The following is a 13800-nucleotide window of genomic DNA, read 5'->3' as shown; positions in this document are numbered from 1 at the left end:
TTTCAACAATGAGGTTACAGATGGGATTCAAGGGACAGCGCACACCTGGTGGGTCCAATATGTAATGGAAAGAGGCAGACGTGTGTCGTCGGTGAAGCACACCAAGCAGACCTCCTGTCTGAAAACACTCATTTGCAGTTTCATTTTTCAAATCACTCTTTCTTTTCCCCTCCCTTGTTCAAACGACTAGTTTAGACTTGCTGATCCCAACAGTTTCCCACTAGGGGAGAAGGAAAGTGACGATAGGATATAAACAGCCAAGTTCTAAAGCCACCAATTACTGAGCCACGGCCCCTTTCACTGGAGCATTGTTCATATAAGGAAATGCAGCTTGCAGAGCTCCCCGGGACGGTGAGGCGCAGCAGACAGCCTTCTGATCCCGAACCCTCCGCCACAGGTCTGGGAGATAACTGCTTCCTTCTTAAAATAACAGCTTGGGTAGCTCTGCTTTAAAGAGACCTTAAGTTGAGGTCTTTGAAAATGTCAAGTTCATTTACACAGATTTGTGTAGGTGCATGCAGAGATGTGGGTTATCTCAAAAAGAAAAAAAAAACATTCTTAATCTTTCTTCTTCCCTCTTCAAAGTGAAAATAGTTCACTGCCCACTGTAATGTGGGTGCCTCGTCCCACAGAGTAAGTGCATGCAGACACACAGACACAGGCCTTCTATTTATAATTCACTAGCTAGTTCTTTTGAAAACCACAAGGGCTCATCCAAGAGCAAAGACATGCCTAAGAGCAGAAATTCCAAAATAGCCGCTGACAGTGTATGTATGTCACCAACTCACCCCCGAGAATCAAAATCCCTCAGACATTTTTAATGAGCAAAAACTTTAATGAGCCAAGAGTTAGACTTTATTTTCCCTACTAGAGAAATCCAAGAGAAATTCCAGCACCAATCTATTTCTATGAGGATGAGAAACATATATATCTGTTGACATAATCCAGCAAAAAGTTTACACTTGCCAAAAGCAAGTTGAAAGATAATATTTCTAGGGAGTCTAGACATGCTTGCCACTCTTGAATGGCACAAAGCTTGCTGAGGGCTGCCAACTATGCTGCCCAACAGGTGATGATTCTTTGGAAGGAAATGGATGGGCAGAAGGAGGGGTGGAGGTTCATGGTGTCATATTGATTTGTTTGTGATCTACAGCGGGGAATTAGAAAGACTATATTTAAAAACTGTGTAACAATGCAATTTATGTAAATTTGCACATAGGCATCCTTTAAAAATCCTACCTATTTTTTAAAGACCATATATACCCAAGGATGCACTCCTAACGCATTAAAGAGGTTCTGTCTGTTGACACTAAATTGAAGTTAAGGGGTTAGTGTTGGGATGAAAGGGTAAAATAAAAATAAAATAGAAGACTAGCTGTTCATACACTGATAATGGATTAAAGAGAACAAATTACTTAATTTACTGACCTACAGTCCACTAGGAAGAACTATAAACAAGTATAGTCAGCCCTTCATACCCCCAGGTTCCACATCCACAGATTCAATCAACCACTGATAGAAAGTATTTGCAAAAAAATAATGTTACATACTATGTAGTTCAGCCTACAATGTTTGCATCTGGACTAAAGATGTACAGACTTATTTTCTTGTCATTATTCCCTAAGCAATTCAGTGTAACGACTATTTACATAGCACTTACATTGCATTGGGTATTCTAAGTAATCCAGAGATGACTTAAAGTGTATGGGAGGGTGTGCATAGGTCATATGTAAATACTATGCCACTTTATATAACAGATTGGGCATCCAGAGATTGGAGGTTCCTGGGCCAATCTCTAGACCATAGAGGGCTCACTTACCATTGATCCTATGAAAATAGATGGTCCAGAGGACCTAAGAATTAATGACACTTTGTAGTTCTATTAAAAAAATGTCAGATTTTAAAAAGCATTCATAATAATATTTTTAATGTACTCTCAGAGTGAACTCTACTTTTAAAGTTGCAGCCCTAACTGGACTCTAGCTCCACAGATCCAAGAAGGGAAGCTGACTTTCCAAGGTGTATAATTTCTGCCAGGACTTGGGGATGGTCTCACAGAGATTTAGACCTAAAGAATTTTCCCAGAACTTAACAGACTCAAGTAAATACAGTCTTTAGTAAAATTCAACTCACTCTACCCACTATGGAGTCATAAACTAAGTCAAAAGAGTTCATTCATTTATCAATATTTATTGATATTTATATCTCTATAGTAGTTCAGTATAGATGACCAAAGCTAACTACCTTTAAGTTGGTGATTCTTTTCAGTAAGATGTCAAATAACTAGGGTTTTCATATTCTCCCCTACTATCAAGGAAAAGGGAAGAAAGACGGTTGTTAATGATACCTAACAATGAACTCAATCTCTGATATAGAAGGAGCTATGAGCTCAGTCCAGCAAGTAGCTAATGGGAAAATACAAAACTTTCACCAACTTTATCCTATTTTGCTTCTCACCAACATTTCATCCTCTTAATTTGTTCATCCCCATGTAACTAAGTACCAGAGTCCCACATGTGTCTATTTTTCATATACAGTCAAATATAAGGACTCTGAATTCACAGGAACACAGAAGTGACCACATGCACCCATGTGCACACCTGTGTACATACATACACGTTAGTTAAATGCCACTTTGGCAATTTTATCTGACAAAGCGGATAAGTCAAAGAGATGCCAAAAAGATGTTCTGAGCTAGGATTACTAATTCAACAAAGTTAAAAGCAAGGTGGTAGCATTTTCAGATCTTAATAGCTACAGTTCAAAGAAAGACAGCAGGCCCCAGAATGCCCATGACTCAAGTGTCTTAGTCTTGTCAAAAGTGAGGAATGACCATAGCATGTATGGGCTTGTGATATTTTATTTGGAATGTGATGGTCAAGGGAGGGGAGTAGGGGTAAGAAAATTATCACAAAACCCCTTTGAGGGCCAAAGGTTAAGTTTCTGTGGACCTCTAATCTCTCAGACTGTGATATGAATACAGTATATAATCAAGGCAAACCAAGCAATGGAAAAAAATCACCTTCTGACTGATTTTCCACTGCACAGACAGGAAATTAAATATCTGATATGAAGTATTTTACCTGCCTATGCAAATACCCAGGAAGTGTCCTGGCAGAAGGCAGCAAGTCTACTCCACCTAATTGACAACCATTTAAATAATTTAATGTCAAGCCAGAGGTATTCCCTGTCTGAGGAGCTCACCCACATTGTTTGCTCTGAAAGGCACCTCCCAGCATTACTCAGTGTTATGGCTGGCCAGTGTGCCCTCAGTGCCTCTGGGCGGAGCCAGGCCCGTGTGAGCATGCGCGCAGCCCGGGGCCGGCTGGGAGCAGCAGGGACTTCTCAGTACCTCTTGGGAGGATCCAGCGCTGGCTCCCCAACTAGAGGCACGGGCTCAGAATCCCAGGGGTTCACTATGGCCAAGTCTTTTAAAAGATATTTTTTGTTCTGGTTATACCTCAATACCTGGACTCTCCTATCCTCATGGCTCAATCCTAGGCTGGCAGAGGGAGAGGCTGAGCAAAGAGCACTGTGTACTTGTTAAGACTGTCCTCAGTTTAGGATAATTGAATCTTATAGAAGTGTTCGCGTGTATGTTTCAGGAAGGACTTGAGCAATCCAGGCACAACAGGTCGGACTAATCCCCAGGATTCTCCCTACCTACCTGCCCAGTCATATACCCCATAGTGCTTTAGGGCACTGAAACTAATTATCATTCTAAATGGTGCACAAACCCCCCATTTTCCACTAACTCAAAGACATTAGTGGAAACAAACAAATGAGAAAATGCTACAAGGAAACCAGCCTCTAACTGTGACCCCCGGGGCAAGCAAAAGGAACAGCCTGCGTGTCTTATTGGCTTACCTCAAAGTAGCACAAAAAAAAACCATGCGGTTATTAGATGATTGTCATAAAAGTCCAACACCTCAGAACCTTACAGGCTCAAAAAGGAACCCCAAACATCCCTGGACTCCTTCCAACAGTATAAACAATTCATTTACTTGAAACAATGGTTTATATTAGGCTTGTAGATATGGGAGTCCTTCCACGGTCTCCTAATCCGAGAGTACAGTTTGGCACCCCTCCAGAACCTGAAAGCATTTGAAGTCTCTGGCATTAAACAAAGGCTTAAGGAAGGATTTTGCAATGCCAGGTATCTGCCAGCAAGGCTGCTCCCGACAGAAACGCAAAGGTCCACCCGGAGTGGTTCGTGAAGGTCATGTGATGGTCTGGCGAGCAGGCAGGCTATATGCTCAGGGATAAAATGCACCAAATGCTTCACTGCTCTGATGATAAAACACTCTGGGAACCCAAATCACATTTATTTCTCTGATTAGAGACACTGATAGTTAGTAAAGTTGTAAAGAAGATACTGTGTTAATAGATGCATTTGAATGAGGTCACATTAAGTTCGAGTAACAGCAACAAAAAATGGTTTGGGGATTTCCAAGATTTTGAACTCATGATGCCTCCACTCCAAATGTGTTTTTCTTCAAGGTTTCCTAGCTCAGCAAATGCCACTCCCACCCAGATGTACAAGCCTGATGCTCTCTAGGGCTTCCACTGCTCTCAAAATAGAGACACAATCATTCATCCAGCCTACAAAAGCCCTGGCTGATGGGCTCTCCGCCTCTTCAGCCTCTCCCCGTCCTAAGATCTCCTTGGTTCTTGGAAGGCCTCTTACTGCTTCAGGATCTTCGATCCTTTAGGGGAGGAATTCTCTCTGCCTGGCAAGCTTGTTCCTTCCTTGCCAACACCCTCACTCACCTAGTGAGCACGTATCGTCCCCTCAGATCTTGCCTTACACAGCATTTCCTCAGAGAAGCCTTTGTTCCCACACCCCAATTTAAAGCAGAAACCACCTGCCTGCACTCACAACATGTCTACGGGCGTGTGGAATGCCCCGGTCTCTCCTCTAGACTGTGAGCACCATGAGGGCAGGAATTGAGCCCAATATGTTCACCAGTACTAATCTCACACCTGCCCCCGGTACTTGGCAGGAGGTGAGACTGAGGAATATTTCCTTCAGAATGAATTTTCTCTTCCCTGAAAGGATTTAGAGGTGGGAAGAGACATGGTGCCGGTTTTCAGAGCAGACTGAGCTTATAAAGTCTTTAAATGTCAGCAGAGATCTTAAGGCAAGGCTTAGTCACCAAGCCAGCTTGTCTGAGCAAACCACCTCTTCCTAGAGGAGCTGGCCACAGCGTCACATCTGTTCACCCACTGGGACTTATGAGTGTGGAAAACCTGTCCTTCTTGTGCTGTGGTTTTTTGTTTGCTTGTTTGTTTGCTAGATGAAAGAGGTACAATACAAGAGTTCTTAAAACATGGAATTAATACATTATTATAGAACAGTAGGGCTATTCTGAGTGGTCCTTCCTAGGATGGCTGATTTGAGGACTTTTAGCTTCTACGATCAAAACACAGTAAGTGCCTGACCCCAGTCAGTTTTGAGGGGTCATGCAGGGCTTGCCTGCTCAGCAGAGAGAAACATGCCCCTGGTCTTTTCTGCCATTTTTCTCCTATCAGTGAAAATAATGGCCTTTTCAGCAGGGAGTGTGGAAGAGTAAATTACATCATTTTCCCCTTCTTGCTTTGCTGAAGGTGATAAGGATTCTGAAGTCATACTGCATTTGAACTGCTAAAGCTGAGAGAGGGAAAAAAAGTGCCATCTGTTTATTTTGTGTCTGGGCTGACTCCCTGTCTGTGAAATAATCCCTGTAAATTAAGCTGATTGCAGCAGCCACACCTTCCATTTCAAAGCCAACAACTCAGCCTGTGTTTAAGTGACTAACACGTTCAAGAACATTGTGGGGGTACTGACCTAAGACAACACTGGTCTGCCTTTTCCATGCTTTTTATGCTTCCCTGAGTATAGCGAGGGTCTGCCTTTAACATATGTGCCATGTCTGTGAAGTAACTCAACGTGGGGAAAATAATGACCCTCTTTCTTCATTTTGTCTTCAAACTTCTTCAGTCTCTGCTTCAGAGAAGCAAATTGTTAGAAGGCCTAATGGAAATTACTTCCTGAGGAATTCTTTAGAGATGTGAAAATACTCCCACCCCACCCCACACACTGACCACACCTGTCTGGGGGAGCTACGGCTAGGAAAAGTAACGGGGTCCCGCAGTCTGAAAGAAGAGGGGGGAAAACGCAGGGGACTGTGAACACTTCAGAGTGGCCTTTCCTTTTGAGATTTAGAAGTGAGCCAGTGATATGGCACCATCCACAGAATGGCACTGGCTAGGTCTGTTTACAGTGGGGGAGAGGTGTTCTGCCTCTCTGGTGGTTCCTGGCTCCAGGGGCTAGTGAGGGAGTGCGGGGGAGGTTTCCTCCCCGGGCTCTATATAGACGATTTTGGTTTTAAAGGAAACCTTAAACAAGGGCTCAAGACTGGAAAGGACTTTTGTCTCTGGGGTTCAGAGAATGGGCTTCCAATGTGGCCAATCTTTGCTCTGCTTACCATCTGCAAGCCTCCAGTGCACTGCCACACCCTTTCCGGAACCTTTCAAACCACAAAGATAAGTCCTTCAAAAGATGGGCAGTGCTCCAATTTGTTGAACAACTGCCTTACAAGGCCAGCCTCCAGGCATTCTGGCAACCAAAAGATAAAGGTGAAAATGTCCGGAATTAGTTAAATTCCTCCTCTCTGGCTTCCTACCCTCCCCCACTCCAGAGAAAAGCACAGAGGGAACAAGGTAATTTCTAGCTATCTTCTTTCCCGTCCAGATGAGGCCACACAGATGAAGAGACCTAAGGGTGAAAAACTGGGCAGTGCCCACTCTCTCTGATACTGCTACCTCCCTCTTCCCTGACTTTCCAATTCATGTCCCAAGGCCCCAGCAGAACTCCATGAAAAGTTAATGAAAAAAGAAATCCCATACTTTCAATCCCATGACTATAAACCAAGCCTTGTGCATCTCTATTTCAGTCTTTATAACTTGATCTTTGCTTTGCCTGTCTTCTCTTCCCTATCAGTCTAATAAATATTGTCCACACAAGTTAATTAACTCCCAAATTTAATACCCTAAAGAAGGCTTATTAGTTATAAACTTAAGATCCAATAGTCACTATGAGTGGGTTGAATTTGGGTCATTTCGAGCTTACTCTTTGTTGGGCAGATAAAATGTATTATGCTCACTTTGTTAAAGATGGAGGCTGTCGCCCAGGTGATATTAATGTGTGTTGAGAATCCTTGTAGCCTGGGGCTTGGTTTTGGGATTAAGCCTTTCCCACCCTTTTTGATGTGGGGTGGTACAATCCAATCATGCCTCAGAAAGTGACTTTGTATTAGAGACTTCCCTATTTTGTATATTGGATTAAGGGTTTTGAATCTACACTATAAAATAGGGGTAGAACGGGAGCTTGGGCTCTTGGTTCCTGAGATTATCATTAGAAGAGAGAGCAGAGGAGAGCAGAGAAAGGCCACATGGAGGAGGCCAGGAGAAGCAGCCAAGATGGTGGAGTGCTGAGTGAGACACCAGTTTGTGTAGAGTTTGTATTTGGGATAAGGAAGGAGATGGGGAACAGAGGTGAATAAGGCTGGTGAGCTAGAAAACTTTGATTCTAGGAAACTCGGATAAGTCAGTGGCTTTGTGAGCACTGAATGTGAGTGGGTTTTGGAGCCCAGTGTGTGTTTTTACTTGCCCGCAGGGTGCAAGCTAGCCCATCAGTTTTTGGCTCTGTTGTTTCTTTACCGACTGTCCGAATCCAATGCGAACCTGCGTGGGCCGGGCTGCTGTGATGGCAGCCCTGGCCGTGGTTACTGGCTCTACACTCTTCTATATCCCTAGCCCAAAGAAAGGGTCTGGGTACCTACTTTCAGGTAGGAACCCAAAGCATTACTTTGCAGCGCTCTGCACCAGAATGGACTTTACAAACACACACTGCCCCCCCCCCCCGCACAATCTCTGTGGCAGAGCACACACACCAGCCCCAGCTTCCACAATAATCTTGGGCCTTGGCAGAAGAAAGGCAGCTAAATTGGAGATGTGTCACAAGGCCACTCGCTGGAGAACAAGAATATCTCAACACAAACCAAGGTGAGAGCAACGGGCCAGCATTTCCGCAGACTCTCTTTGGCTCCTAAAGATAACCAACGACCTAAAGATAACCCGAGTATCCACAAAGGGTCACTTTGAAATAGCAGTTTGAATACCACCAGTCATTTCAGACGCACTTCCTTCCAGGGTCTGCTTCCATCCACACTGGCGTGCCGAGCATGCCCAACAATGGCAACCCGCTGATGAAAGCCCAGAGGAAATGGAAAGAGTCCCAAAGGGCAACAGACGGCTCCCAACATGCTGTGATTCTATTCTGTGCCCACATCTGGACTGCTGAGAAAGAAGAATCTAGACGTGATTGACTGACAATCATTGGGGATTAAAGTGCAGGTAGAAAATTAAACAAATAGTTTAACTCAATGCCTCCTTTTTCTAAAACGGAGGCAGCATACACTATGGAAGGCTACTATCCAGGAGTTTGTTGTTAGTGTTGTTGTTTTAGGAAAGCCTTTTCCTCCAACAGAGAACTCTGCCTCTCAGTCTACTGGACCAGAGTTAGCTGTGCAAGGAGAACTGAGTGGAACCATCACCACATACTATATGTACACAGACACGGTGGCCACCCACTAACCACAGAAGCACTAAAAAGAATGGCTCAGCAGAGTCTGCTGCTTTTTTGCTTCTTTTTAAGCCAAGGCTAAAGTTCCCAAGATCTTCCTAAGCACCATTAAAATTCACCCAGCCCCTCACCTATCCACCAAGTGAGTCCACACTGTCCTAAATGGCAGACAGCCAGGGGCTGGTGTATAAGGGACAGGTGCTCGGTGGGCTATTTAAAGTTGCTATCAGATCAATCGGGAGCCGCACATGCTCAGTAGGCAGGCAAGTTTTGGTTGCCTTTCAAACTCTGGGCGGCCAAGAGACATACACCTTTCACAGCTGCCAGGGCAACCAGCTGCCTAGTGCTCCTCCCAAGACGGGAGCAATGAAAACAGTGTAACCTGGCCAGCCAACATGCCAGCGAGCAAGCTGTACCTCTCATCTCACTGCCTGGGTTATTCTGAGCTGGGCTTATTGACACTCCATGGCAACACAGGAACAAAGGGCCAGCTAGAGGGATTTAAATGTCTCACAAAAGTTGTTAGAAAAAGTCAGCAGCTTAGACATCCGCTTTCATAATAAAAGTAGCAGTGCAATTATTACTAAATGAGTGTTGCTTGCTGGGCTGTTAATGATTGAGAGCCAGCTGTAACAAAGATCTACTCTTCGAACTAAGGTTTGTTTTTTGTTTCTTTGTTTCTTTTTATCATTTACCACCATTAAGTTGGTAGTTTGAATCCCCTTGACAACGCACATGGGCTGAGCTGCCACAACACTGCAGAGGGACGTTTCCTTGTCCCTTTCCCCCTCTCTTCTTGCCATGTCCTGTGATCTACTTCCACCCACAATGCTTCTAAAACACAGAAAACCGCTGTTACTTCATCTTTGAAGAGCTGTCACTGTCCTCAGCACAAGGCCCTGCCAGGCTAGTAGGGTCTCATCTCTCAACCAGAATCCCATCTCCACATGGCTCTGGCCACACCAGACACCTGGCAACACGCTCCATCGCCCCACTTCTCTGGGCTCAGCCTCCCCCTGCCTAAAGAGTCATTGGTCCTTTCTTTGCTAGCCTAATGCCTGTTCATCCTTCCAAAACTTGTCTTTCTGGGCTGATGTCCGGAACCTCCCAGCCCAGTATGACATGAAGGCCCTTTTGGTCATTACTGCTAGTGCTGTGCTGTAACTGTAACCTTTGTCTCACCCTCCCAGACTGGGTGACTCCTTGTCAGCAGGAACTACTGCTAATTATGTTGACATCACCAGTGCCTGCCCATATAGTGTACTCATGTGAATTTATCAATTAAAAGCATGTAAGACTGTCTTAGGAAGTAAGAAGTGTTGGAGAGGCTGTGAAGAAAAAGCAGCCCTCGTACACTACTGGTAGGACTGGAAGTTGGTACAACCACTATGGAAAACAGCATGGAGTTTCCTCAAAAAATTAAGAATAGAGCTACTATATCTACTCTTCTGGGTATCTACCCCAAAAATTTGAAGACATTTATTCATAAAGATATACATATTTTTATGTTCATTGCATCATTATTGGTGGTGGCCAAGACAGGGAAACAGCTGAAGAATCCTTCAATAGATGATTGCATAAAGAGGATGTGGTACATATATACAGTGAAATACTGGTCAGACATTAGAAAAGATAACACATTGCCATTTGCGACAACACAGGTGGATCTTCAGACTATCATGCTAAGCGAAATAAGTCAGGCAGAAAAAGTCAAGAACCATGCAGTTTTACTCATATGTGGGATATAAAACTGAAAGCAACAAACATTCAAACAAAAACCCATATGCACAGACAATATTATGATGGATACTAGAGGGAAGGGGTGGGAGGAGGAAGAGGGTAAAGGAGGTCAAATATATGGTGACAGAAGACTTGACTTTCACTGGTGGGCACACAATGCAATATACAGATGATGTAGTATAAAATTATACTCTTGAAACCTATTAACCTATAATCCTATTAACCAATGTCCTTAATAAAGTTTTTAAAAAGAATGTAAAATTGTCTTAGAATTGATTCTCTTCCCCAAACTCAGAATAAATGCTTTGAAAGGATGTGCTCTCTTATCTGCTCAGCCCGGATCAGTCCCTCTGTCTCTTATAACACTATCTTTTTATGTTACAATAATAATTATAATTATTATTATAGCCAACATTATTCATTCATGTGTTTGTCAGATATTCATTGGGCACCAACTCCACGCCAGGCACTCACTGTCTTACCCACTGGGAATGGAACAGTGGACACCACGAAGCCCCGGCCTCTCATACTCAGGCCCCCTTTGCATGCACTCCTCATGGCTCCTCACAACCACCCTGCTGCTGTCTGCATCACACCTCTGCAGTAAGAGACCTCAGAGGGGAAGTAACACGTGCACAGAGAAACAAGTAAAGAGGAAGACAAAGGCTCATGTGTTTGCCTGTGTCTCTCCTGAGAAAGGCCAGATTCCTACGCATGATCAAGAGCCTTCTCTTCAGAAGACGCTCTTTGACCAGCAACATCATTTAACTATCAAATATAACCCTACCCTTGGCAAAACTGATATTACGAAGCCTGTTAACTAGGTAGGACATGAAATAACAAATAAAAAGAAGCCACAACTGCGTAGCTCTACATGGCATTTGTGGCATTCTCCATCAAAAAAGTCAAATGCTAAACTGGATTGTGCATATTTTTTTTCCTATCCTTTAATTTACAACTTTCCTGAAACAATCTGATTTTTTTTTATTCAAACTGGTTTGGTGTAGGTACCAGAATTCAGAAATGAAAACAATCACAGCCAAAACTAAATTAAAGAGGCCACTCCTCCCACCCCCAAATCACCATTTGAATAAAAAATACAGGCAGAGCTGTGCTGTGTTCTCTTTAAGGTGAATTTCAACCACCCCTTTCCCAAGAGGAATTTCTCACTCTACCTCCTTTGCCTTCTCTCCTTCCCACATACCCCAAATATACATATCCCAGGAAAGCCCATACTCTGCTCTAACCCATAACAAAGAATTAAAGTAGCTGTGGCATTCCCATGGGTCTGGGAAACACCCTGCTCCTGGGAGCTCAGACTCAGCTGATTAGAATCAGGGGCAGCTGCTCCAGTGTGACGACTGAGGCTGAGAAGGCACAAATGTGAACTTCTCTCTCCTGTCAAATCACTAGCTGCAACAGAGAGGAGAACCAGGCTGCACAAAGTTACATTAAAAAAAAAAGGTTCTAGGCCAGCTTTCTTGGAAAATATACAGGTTAGTTAGTTGTCAGAGCTTTCACCTGAAGGCAGCTGGGACTTGTGGACAGAGTTCATGGGAGCAGGCTGGATAGTGTTTTTTAAACTATGGATGATGGCTCGTTCATAGGTAGTGAAATCAATCCAGTGGTTCAAGACAAGGTTTCTTCTTTTCAAATGAAATAAAACTGAATAGAATAAAAAAAAATAGGAGAGTACATGAAACATAGTAAGAATAATTACTGTTCCATAAATTTTTGTTCACACGTATGTGGGTCCTACTCTAAGATGTTTCTAAATGTAGATGCACTGGAACAAACTCTAAAATGTTTCTTACTGTGACTCACAGTTTAAGGTTTGAAAGCCACCCTGCTTGTGTCTTACACTATTTTGGAACGGACATAAGATCTGAATAATTATGACTGCTTCGTATAATCATTATCTATGGAAGCTTGCCTGAGGTCATGCTGGGCTGCAGAGGGAAGTTTTGGAGGGTAGTTAGCAATGTTTTGAAAGTTACAAATTAATTTTTAAATACCTTTGGTTTTCCTTGTTATTTATTTCTTTTTTTCAAGAGTTAAAGTTGCTTAAAGAGTTCCAGTGACCCAATTCCTCTGTAAGTGTGTGTGTGTGTGTGTGTGTGTGTGAGAGAGAGAGAGAGAGAGAGAGAGAGAGAGAGAATGTGTGTGTGTATGTAGGCTTCCCACACCAATAAGCCATTCTGAACACCAGCAGAGTGTCTGAGAATTCAACTCAATTCTGACACTACCTACCAGGAAATACAATCAGAATCCAAAGGTAAAGGGCTGAATCTCACAGGACTACCTTCCGTTTCAAATGCCAATCTCAAGCCCAGGTTGTTTCCTGACTATAAATCAGAGATATCGGACTGACCACCTGACCAGGCTGGACAAGCCCAGGTTGACCACCTTACTATAAATCAGAGATATCCACAACCCCCTCCTTGGGTTCAATTAATTTCCTAGAATAGCTCAGTGAACTCAGAGCTCAGAAATACCTGTCTACTCACTAGATTGATGATTTGTTACAAAGGATATTAAAAGATATGAATTTATACCAGATGAAAATATACATAGGGCAAGATCCCAAATGAAGTAGCTTCTGTCCTCTTAAGAGTTTAGGGCCCACTATGGTGACACACAGAAACATTCTACTTCCCCAACATAGAAAGTCTCCAAAATGGGACCAATGAGTTCTCCTTTTGGGTTTTTATGGACGCTTCATTACATAGTCATGACTAAGTTACTGACCAGGGACAACTGATTCAACCTCAGTTTTCCTCTTCCTTCCCTGGAAATCAGAGAGTAAGACCAAATGTTCCAGTATTCCAACCACATGGTTGATTCCTACCCCTTAGATGGGTGGGGTCCAAAATTTACCTCCTTAACATAACAAGAAATGCCATTGTTGCTCTCATCACTTAGGAAATTCCAAGGGGTTTGGGATTTGTATATAAAGACAAAATATATCTAAGAAACATATCCTGGTCATCTGAATGATTATAAAGCACAATATTGCAATTGCATGTATGACATTTCTACAAATCTCCTGCTTCACTAGTTTTTCCATAAAGAGATGATGGTATCCATCCTCTCACTTTTGAGATCTGTATATGAAAAATAAATAAATAAATAAATAAAGCTTAGAAGCTATTGCACTCACTACTGCCCACTCACTGTTGACCATAAGGAAATCATTTAATACCTCTTCAATACCAGACTTTGAGTTTTCAGTCCTATCCACACCTCACTGGTATGCCCTCTTACCTAAATATGCATTGAATATGAACATTTTATAAAATCTACTGGGGAAAAAAAAAAAACTAGATGTGGCTTTAGTTTAACTACCCACAGATGAAACAAACATTGCCCAAGAAGGAAAGCTAACAGGAAGCTTTGTCTCAGCTTACCTTGCATCAAATAACACACCATCATTC

General features: G+C 43.0%; 1 protein-coding gene across 2 annotated transcripts in view; it reads right to left on the bottom strand.

The window, feature by feature from the left end:
* Nucleotides 1–13800, bottom strand: part of ACVR1 (activin A receptor type 1) — a 127696-nt gene that overhangs the window by 37535 nt on the left and 76361 nt on the right. The window lies entirely within an intron of this gene.

The sequence above is a fragment of the Saccopteryx bilineata genome, chromosome 5 (genome assembly GCF_036850765.1).
Source record: "Saccopteryx bilineata isolate mSacBil1 chromosome 5, mSacBil1_pri_phased_curated, whole genome shotgun sequence".
Taxonomy (NCBI): domain Eukaryota; kingdom Metazoa; phylum Chordata; class Mammalia; order Chiroptera; family Emballonuridae; genus Saccopteryx; species Saccopteryx bilineata.
This window is presented reverse-complemented; position numbering and strand designations above follow the sequence as displayed.